The following is a 10228-nucleotide window of genomic DNA, read 5'->3' on the forward strand; positions in this document are numbered from 1 at the left end:
TTTTGATAAACAAAGGGACAGGAGGGACTCTGGGGCAGATGCAGATAGACAGTGGCCCCGTGCTCCCCCCCACCTCTCCCCTCACCACCGTGCTCCTTCCGCGGGAGGCAGCCTCTCCTTGTTGTGCACTGGGCACCCGCTCCCCCCCACCCCAGGCCAACACTGTCCACTGGATGCCGGGATGGCTTCCGCGGCTCCCCCATGGTCAAGGGGCTTCTCGGCCCACAGGGAACCCCCTCAGCCTGTTGTGCCTGGGCCCCGTCAGGACCCCTGAGCTCCAGCCTGTGTGCCGTGGGGCCTGGCCCCCTCGGTCCTCCTCCGTGTCAGGGCCTCCCTTCTCCCAACGGCTGAACCTCAAGGGGACCAGCTCACGGCCACAAGGCCTTAAGGATGTGTGTCCAGGGCGAGAAGAGAGCCCTGCTAGTGTGAACAGGGGCTACCCTACCCTGGAGGGCCAGGGGCTCCTCTTCTGCAGGGAAGAGGCGGGATGGGGGCTCCCAGGCACCCCTAGTCACCGAATGCTGATTGGGCGTCTCTAATTAGGAGAGCTTTACAGCTCCTTCTGCTCAAAGCTGCAGTGCTCTTCTGGCCTGAGCCAGCCGCGCACTTCTCGGGTGGTCTTCCCGCTCCGCGACGGGTGCACTCGGCTCATCGGCAGGGGGTGGTGGGTACGCAGGGGACCCCCTTGGCAGCCGCATCACCAGCCAGCAAAGGCCAGTGTGAACGAGCATGGGGAGCGCTGCTCCTCTCCTGGCCACGCAGAGCCCAGGCTCCAGCCGCAGGCTCCTGCTGACGCTCACAGGCCCTGGCCCTGAGCCCGACCCAGCCTGGACGCTTGCTCCCAGGGCAGCCCAGTCCCATGCTCTGTGCTCGGATGGCATCCCTGGGAGGAGGCGGCCGCGCCCAGGCCAGCACCTCAAAACCCCGCAGCTCCGCCCCTGCCCCTCTGCAGGGCTGGGACCTCTCACGTCCCCCAGTGGGGGACCGAGGGGCAGCGCGTGAGCCCCTGCAGCCTGCGGCCCGCGTGCTCGCCCTGTGAGGCCCCCCCAGCCTGCAGGAGGGCTCTCCTGGGGCCCTGCCCCCCCACCGCAAGCCCCCGCGGCTGCTCACCAGTAGTTCCTGCCCCCAACACAGTTGTTGAGCCACTTGCAGTGGTGGTCGAAGCCCGAGATGCACTTGTTGCACGCGCTGCAGTGCTTGGCCTTTGGGCTCCTGAGAGGGGGAACGTGGGAGCATCAGCCTGCCGGCAGCGCCTGCGGGAGGGAGGTGCGGTCCGCGCCCCCGTCCACCTGCAGGGGAGAGGCAGGGAGCACGGAGGACCGGGCCCCAGAGTGGTGGCGTCCCCTGGCCACGCCTGCTACAGGTGCTCCAGCTTGGAGGCTGGTTTCGGACCCCACCCTGAGCCACGGGCCTCCCGCCCAGGCTGCCCACGGAAGCCACGACTAGCCCGGGCAGAGATCTGCTCGGCGAGGGGCCCGGCGTGTCCGAGAGCCACTGCTCTGCGTTCAAGGACAGCAGCGCCGGCCAGAAGCCTGGGAACAGGCGTGTCCTCCGCAGGCCGGCCGCCGCGCTGGGCAGGGGACCATTGGCCCCACCCGCGCCCACACCCGGGCACGCACACGGTGACCTCACATAGGTGGCAGTACTGGTCCTGGATCACATGTGCGTGTTTGGATCGGTCGAAGGTCGGCACAGGCTCCGAGTAGTTCTCCTTGCGCCGGACGTTGGGCTCGGCCGGGTCGATCGAAACTGCGAGCAGGTGGACGGAGAAGTGCAGAAAGAAGAGCCCGCCGGTCACCTGGGGCAGGAGCGTCAAGGAGCGCGCAGCCGGGCCTGGTCCCCACCCAGGGCGGCTGCTGGCCAGCGCCGTGGGAGCAGAGTGCTGGGCTGAGAGCCGGGTTCCAGCACTGGCCCAACTCACACCCCCCGCGGTCAACGGAGTGCGCCCCTGTTCCTTCCTCCACAACGGACAGTCGCACTGGAGAGGGGATTTCCAGCAGAAGTGGGCCCTGGGGGCACCTGCCGGTGACCTGAACGTGCAGCGCAGGGGGTGCCCATGCTGGGTGCTAAAGGAGGCATGGGGGCTTTTCAGGCAGCTGGGAGAGCACGTGTGGGGTCATCCAGAAACAAGGGTGGGGAGGGAGGGCTCCCACACCCAGTCCCCGTGCGACGCGGGGCTGCCCTGTCCGCCTCCGTCTGCTCTAGGCTTGCCCGCCCCAGCCCCTCGGGCTCTCCAGCACCCACTCCCTCCATGGCGCCCAGGGTAAAACCAGGCCCTGGGACCTCATCCTCTCCTCCTCCTCCACCTCGGGACCAACACACTGTCCCCATGGAAACCAAACAGAAGCGGGGGAGGCCGCCTCCCTGTCCGCCCTGCCCAGCTTCCGTGGCCGGCTCTCGGCTCAGGGCTCCAGGCCGGGCTCCAGGGTGTGGTGCGGGAAATGGCCGGCCGTGGGCACCCGGCTCTGCCATGATTTGGAGGGGAGGAGCGGGGGCTCTGAGCAGGGGCTGAGGTCATAACTCTGTCCTGCAAAGCCCCCGTGGGATCCTTCTCAGGCTCTGCCCCTCTTGTGATCTGGGGTCAGCCACGCAGCTGGCAGCGGTTCCGACCTGCGCGTGGGCCTGTGGCCGCAGAGGCTGCTGCACCACAACCCCAGGCGGGAGGCCGCTTCTGGCCAGACCTGCTCATTGCCCCTTTTCCTCTAGCCTCAGTGCCAGTGTAGACACAGGACTCTGGTGCCCGCTGTGGGCACGGAGGCGAAGGGGAGCCAGGCCTGCTGGGCGAGCGTCGCTGTCGGGGGCTGGGTAAGGATGAGCGGAGGGCGGGCGGTCAGACCAGGACTGGTTCCCAGGCCGGGGGCAGGTGGAGGGGCGGCTGAGAACTTCCCCTAGTGGGGGAGGGACTGACCAGATAGATCCCTCAGGGCCATGGAGAGGCGGCAGTGACACTGGGACACGTCAAGTAGCCACCGGACCCTGCAGGGCTGGCTAGGGCGTGGGCCTCCCCTGCTCCAAGGCTGAGCCGACCACGGCCTGTTCCATGCAGGGCATGAATCAGCGAGGGCGGGGTTGGGGGGGCAGTGGTGGGGCCAGACTTCATGGTCACAGTTGGAGACAACTGCTGGCGTGCCTGCCCCCTGCACCTGCTCCCTGAAGCCCGAGGCGCTGGCCAGACCCTAGGCATGTTCGTGTGGTTACCGGGGCAACAGGAGCCTGCCGGAGCAGCGGGCACAGGACAGTCTGACGCTGCAGGGGGTCCAGCTGCTGGCCCAGGTGCGGGCCCCTTCCTCCGCCTGCCTCAGAAACGGGCGGGCAAGGTGCCGGGGAGGGAGCACAGGAGGGCAGCAGGCAAGGCCAGGGCTGGGATGTGTGCTTGAAGTCCTTTGCCCCCACAGCTACACAGGGCTTACACAAGACCACCGCCGGGGACACAGTGTGGGGACAGCACGGCTCGTACTCTGACCCTCCAAGTGCAGGTGCCCGAGGCCCCTGACCCGAGCCACTGGGCCAGCCACATGGAGCTGCCTGCCGCTGATTCCCCCAGATGTCCCAACCCCGCAGGTGCTCCCAGAACCTGCCCACCAGGAGCCAGGGGGTGCGGCTTCCAGCCCCCCCCTGCGGCAGGCTAAGTCCCCCCACAGCCCCCTGAACACGAGGCTTTCCAAGCAAACACACAGCCCACCAGCTTGTCTGACCTACTGCCTCCCAGCGCTCAAGCCGGTGACCCCAGGTAAGTCATGGGAATGACACGGACCAGCAGAAGGCGACCGCACTCTGCCTGGCCACTCGCTGGGTCAGCTCCTCACTCCCGGTGTCAGCGAGCACGGGCTGAGCACCGAGAGTGTCGTGGGCGGTGCCACGCTCACTTTCAAGCGCCATCGCCTGAGTGTCTGGGGCTCCCGTGAGTGACAGGTCGTAAGAGCGGCGTAGGAGGTCCCACTGTTGGCGAGCGGGAGGCCCTGGCCCGCAGGCCTCAGTCCCCTAGCAACAGTCTCTGTTTGGTAAAGTGGCGGCGGCGCCAGCCCGGACACACGCCCTCCCGTCCTTCCGGTTCTGCTGCAGGAAGTGAGGCGCACCCCTGAGCCCCCGCTGCCCCAGGCACGTCCGCCTCACGCCGGCAGTGGGCTCAGAGCAGGATGTCACCGCAGGGTCCCAGCCGCAACACAGGCCCCCGGACCGCGTGGAGTGCCGCCCGACGCCCAGCCCTCTGCACAGTGGACCCTATGGGTGGCGCTGCTTCCCTCTGCGGTATGGGGGGAGCTCAGACCCCCAGGGTCGGCCAAGGCCTGCTGCGGGCTGGGCTGTCTTCCGGAAGCCGCGACCCCACCCAGCCTCCGCGTGGGGCCAGGTCCGTCCCTGCAGACACGAAGGACCGCGGCGCCCCCCAGTGGCCAGAGCGCAGGCCCCTACCGCAGGCCTGGGGCAGGGCCCGTGTTGCCCGCTCCACTCCTGCGGACCAGACACGCTGGGAGCCCCGCAGGCGGAGGTCAGCCCGGTCAGGGCCCCTGACACGGAGACACGGGTGGCACTGGGATCCGCAACCCACAGAGTAAGGTGTGAGGAGGGATCAAGGCCGATGTTGCTGGTGGCTGGGGGTAGGGCGAGCACAGCGCTGGCAGCTCCCGGACCCTCCCCCGCGGCGTCTTTGTGACAGCCCCGTGTGCATCCACGTCCCCAGCGTCTGCCCACCCAGCCTGGAGCTGCTCTGGTGACACACTGGCAGCCTCCTCTCAGGGCCGCCATGGGACTGGCGGCCTCCACCATGGCCTGTGTGGTGGGTCCTAGCGGCCGGCAGCCTCCCTGTCTGCAGGTCCAGCCACTGCCCACCGGCAGGCGTTTAGGCCACAAGAAGGGGCCAAACAAGAAAGTAGGGGGACGAGCAGCTGAAGACGGGCCACTGTCACCATGAGTGTCCCCTGAAAACACCCCTTGGGTCCCCGGCGTGCCTCTCCCACCCAGCCGCTGGGATCCAGCGCACAGCGGACATGCGGACGTCCCCGGGAGACAGGCTGCGGGCCCTGAGCTGGGTGGGAGGCTCGAATGCGAGACAGAAAGGCTTCTTCCCAAGCATCTGCTTGTGCGACCCCGTGCGTGGCTGATGCGGGACCGAGCCCGTTTGTGTTTGCAGGTCTGTCCTGGCCGCGTGACTCCTTCATGTCCTCAGGGCTCTCCGCCCCACCCCAGGGTCCCTCTGCCCCTCGCCACCAGGAGCGTTCTCCCTGAACAGACGGAGGGCAAGTCTTGCTTTTAGCTGGGACCCTGCTCCCGTGAGCTGCACGGGAACACACGTAGGGATCCGTCGGTGCTGTGGCCACAGGGGCTATCTGGGGTGAAGGGGGGCAGGGTCAGAGGGCAAGATGCCGCACCTGTGGGCAACTGGGTGCACAGGATGGAGTGGCAGGGGGGCCCAGAGGGCACGTGTGGCCTGAGCCAGCTCTGGTGGAGGCCCCTGGGAGCCCCCCTTGGACACATTAAAGGATACACCGTAGGCGACGTCCTTCCAGTCCCATGGCAGGAAGGGGATGAAGATGCCAAAGTTGGCGACGGCCAGGATGAGGACCGTGACCCAGGCCACCGCCTGGAAGGAGTGCAGGGGCCTCGACCAGCCATTCACTCGGGACCTGTTGGGGGGCGAGGGCCGCTTGCCCCCTGCTTCCGGGATGACCCGTCTCCAGCTCCTGCCACACAAATCCATCTACAAGACGGGAGGAGGGCCAGACAGGCGTGCATGGACTCCTCCCGCAGCTGCATGGCAAGGGGGCCCCGGGTAGTCCACCTCTGGGCGCAGGTGGTGGGTGGAGGACCCTCCAGGGTCCCAGGGGAATCCTGCGTCTGTCCAGCCCACAGCAGAGAGACAACTGCACTAACACTCTTGAGCGTGCACAGCCCACATGGCAGAGGACCCAGGAGAGGCACCCGCCCGACCCGTGTGGCTGTGGCCGTGGTCGCCTCCAGGGATGGGCATGGGCTTTGTTTACAGATGGACTCGGACTCAGGAGGAGACCCATCACAGGCAGGAAGGAGACCCCCATCAGGAAGCCCTCATCGCCAGGGAAACACAGGAAAAGTCTGCAGGAAAAGCAGACCTTTGCTTCGGTGACCAGGTGATGCTTCTATGTGCCTGAAATCCTCCGAGAATCTTTCTACAATTTTCCCTTAAGGACAGAACAAGATCCCACATTCCCAGAGAACTGCGCTGCTCTCACTGCAGGGTGAAGACCTGCGGGCCAGCGGGTTTCCGGGGCCTCCAGGAGCTCCGGGCCACCAGGGTTGAGGGGAGGGGCTGGGAGGGAGTGGCGGCCACTTCTGGCCAGGCGGAGGGCGGAGGGAATGGGCGAGAGACCCATCACAGCCACGGGAGGCAGAGCCCTGAGGGTCCTGGGGACGTCGCTGCATGAGGGCAGATTTCGGCTGCTCTCCACAGGCTGGCCACTCCTTTCTCAGGATGTGGGGACAGGAGGGGCTTCCCTAGTCAGTGAGACCCCCAGGGGCCCACAGAGAGCATTCCCCATGGACAGCAAGACCAGAACACTGGGACTGGGGCAGGGACCTGCGCTGCCACGTGATTCCCATATTGTTCCCAAAGCAACACTCAGATGCGAGCAAGAACCAACAGAAAGGGAGGGGGAGTCAGATCCAGGGCACGTGCGGACCTTGGGACAGGGAGGCCGGATCGAGGGCACGCGTGGACCTTGGGAGGGGGAGGCGAACCAGTGACACGAAGGAAGAAATCCTAAGTGATGGGACAACAGAGGTAGAGAACTTATCTTGTGGAAGGAGCAAGACATGAGGATGGAGGTCAGTCCCAGGGCCCCCTGCACTGGCCAGGATGAGCACAGCCCCCCATCCTGCAGGGGTTCCCAGGACGGAAATGTCACCATGACCTTGTGGGGAAGCCCCAAATTCAACAGCCACAGGAATTTGTGAAATTTAAACAAGCGACTCCTGAGGTTCTGAGAGAAGTCTGAACCAAAACAGTTCCAGCCAAGGGTCTCGAGAGCGCGGGGCCGAGCTCGAGGCCTGCAGGGACATGGGTCCCCACTCCTCAAAGGGCTCCGAGAAGCTCCCCGCATCACACCCGCAAGTGCCCCAGAGAAGCCGGGAGGCGCCAAGGGCCGAACCCCACGGTGGACACACGCATCCGGGTTATGGCACAGGCGTGAGGATGGCACGCGTGGGGCATCACCCCTGGGCCCTGCGCAGGGCACCCACTTCCCCACAGTCACAGGAGCTGCGGGGCAGGCGGGGCGGATGGGGGTCCTGGGGAGAGACCACGTGGGGGCCACGGGGCAGCTTCACCCTGGCCCCTCCCGTGGCAGGCCTTGGCTCACACACCCCCGTTCACGGACACCGCGTGGTCCCTCACCCGCTCTGCAGTGCGAACCTTCCTAGCTCCTGGAGGTCACGTCCGTTCTAACCCACAACCAAACCCCGGCTCCCGACAAACGTGACGCTTCCGGTCTCCTGGGGCGGAGTGGGCACGGTCCACACAGGCTCCGCGTGTGCAGACACCACCGTGCCGACACGCACACGCCACACGTGGCACCACACGTGACACCACAGCACGCACAGAAGCGTGCACCGCACAGCGCAGCCCGCAGGCACACGGGCTTCTAGACTTCCCTCCTCGGCCTTCCTTGGGCTCTTCCCTGGGCTGGAGCTGCGTCCCCACCCCCGCTCGCAGCCCTTTCTTGCCTTCTGCACCTGTTAACGCCCCCGTCCGGTCTGGGCCGGGCCCTCACCGACTCCTTCTGTAAATGCCATTAACGAGCCCCTCGCCTCGGCCTGCAGGAAGCGAACACCGTCCTCCCCTACTGCGCAGACGTGGCCGTGGGCTCGGGCAGGGCCTGGGTCCCCTTTCAGCCCCGGCGGGGGCCCTGGCGTTTGTTTTGGGTCATGCCTAAGGGTTCTAGCAAGACGTGTGGGTGCCTCGATGCTCCTGGACAGCGCAGCCACCGCTACACGTCCAGCGCAAGAAGGGCCAACCTGTAGGAGCTACATGTGGGCGCCGCTATCCCGGACGACAGAGGCAGGAGGCAGGGGCTGGAACCACCGTCCCTCCACGTCCTGCCTGTCCCCCTGCGCTCCCTAGAACACAGAGTCCTGGGTGCCCCCACCTGGGCACACGTGACCCTCTGAACCCCGTCACCCGACACAGGTCCTCACAGCTCCCCAGTCACTGTTTTGCTCTCCCACTTGGGGTGCGCCGAGGTTATGCCTACCTCCCTGGTTGCCACGGCAGCAATGGAACCCACGAAGGTGCCTCACAAAGCTAGGGCTGGCCTCCCAGAGCCCCGCTGCCTGCTGGGGGGAGGGGAGGGGTGCAGAGAAGGCACGGGGGCCCCTGACAGGCCAGGCCACCAGCCAGGAGTCCATCTACACAGTCCCAAGCCCTGACTACACTGCCACCCACGGCAGGCCCTCGGTAGCCAGCGGAAGGCTCCTGGCCCCCCAACCTCCTGCTTCAGCGGCCGGGCCATCGATCTCACAGGTCCTCAAGACACCTGACCTGTTGGCCTGTCTGCTCCGGGGACCCGGGCCGGCACACTCCATCCAGGTCGGGAGGGATGGCAGCATCCGGAGTCTGCCCCTCAGTGGCCAGAGGACCAGAGTGGGAGACGAGGAGGGGGTGAGGGGCACGTGGACAGGGTGCCGGAGGGGGTCTCTCCCGAGGATGGCTCAGCACCCCCTTCCCTGCCCCTCCCTCAGGGTCTCAACGGTTCAGCGCAGGAGATCTCCAGGCCCATTTAGGTCCAAGGACCCCCACGTGGCCTTCTCAGATCCCGATACCCTCCTTGGTTGGGGGAACAGCAGAGGCTCCCCTGTCCCCAGAATCACATGCGTCCCTGGGGAAGCCAGCCCAGCCGGACGGGCTGAGCCGCCTCCCAAGCGCACCGTGTGTGGCACCTGTGGTGGCCGGGGATGTGCCTCCCATGGGGCAGCTGGGCCAGGCCCAAGAGAAACCAGTGGGCAGGAGCTCGGGGCCGGTTTGGAGGGAAGCTTGGCCACGTAACATGCAGCCAGGAGAGCCCTCCCAGGGAGCCTGAGGACCTCTCTGCGGGGCAGGGAGCTGGGCCACGAGGCTGAAGCCAAGGCTACTTCTGGTCTGGGTCTGCTCACCTGTTCCTCCAGCCCAACACGTCCCAGGAGATCTCAAGAACCAAAGCCTCCATTGGGGGTGACAGGACCCTGGTCCTGGCAGCCTTGTCTGACCACAGGAGCACCGGAGGAGATGGGGCCTGACACGGGGGCCCCGTGGAGTGAGGGGGCCAGAGGCCGGGAGCCAGCAGTGAGAAGTGTGTCAGCAACGAGGCTGCAGGTCCTGCTCCTGGTGCGCCGCTCAGGCCGCGAGGTACGGTCTTACACCTCGGAGAGCTTTTCGGGAAACGATGATGAGCGGACTCTCTGCCTCCCGCCCAGAACTCGCTTCTCCAGACACCCCTGTGTACAGGCTGCCCCGTGGCGGGGGCCTGTGTGCGCCCCCCCAGCTCAGCAGACCCTGAACCAGGCCGCTGCGGGGCGGGGCTGGGAGGTGCTAGCCCAGGGCACCCCAAGACTACAGGCAGCGGGGGCCTCCTGGTCAACCCAGGGCCGTGACCACCGCAGCCACTCACATCTCTGAGAAACGACCTTCCCTCAGAGACCCCGCTGCTCCGTGAAAATAACTTCAGAACCTGCAAACGTCAGCACCTGTTCGCCACAAAAACACCGAGAAGACAAAACCAGAGCCTGCAGAGCCCCAGCCCCCTGCCCAGGGCAACCAGGACCTGCCCCACGCACAGCGGTGTGTCCGGAAAGACAGGACACGTGTGCCACGGGGCTTCCCGAAGCCCGTGATCCCACGTGCACACGCCAGAGACGCCGCCTCCTGGAAGGCCAAGCCCGCGAGCGAGGCAGAGTGCAGGACAGGTGGGCGCAGGCGCTCACACGCGCTGACACACGCACACACGTGCTCACGCGCACACACACGCACTGACACACGTGCTCACGCGCACACGCTGACATAAACATGCAGACGCACACGCACATGCAGACATAAACGTGCGCACGTGCTCCCGCGCACACGCACGCACTGACATAAACGTGCTCACACGCGCACGCTGACATAAACATGCAGACGCACACGCACATGCAGACATAAACGTGCGCACGTGCTCCCGCGCACGCACACGCACTGACACAAACGTGCTCACGCGCACACGCACGGACATAAACGTGCCTGCTCGTG

This window comes from Enhydra lutris, unplaced genomic scaffold, assembly GCF_002288905.1.
Source record: "Enhydra lutris kenyoni isolate GAN:26980312 unplaced genomic scaffold, ASM228890v2 scaffoldscaffold32, whole genome shotgun sequence".
In the NCBI taxonomy this organism is placed as follows: domain Eukaryota; kingdom Metazoa; phylum Chordata; class Mammalia; order Carnivora; family Mustelidae; genus Enhydra; species Enhydra lutris.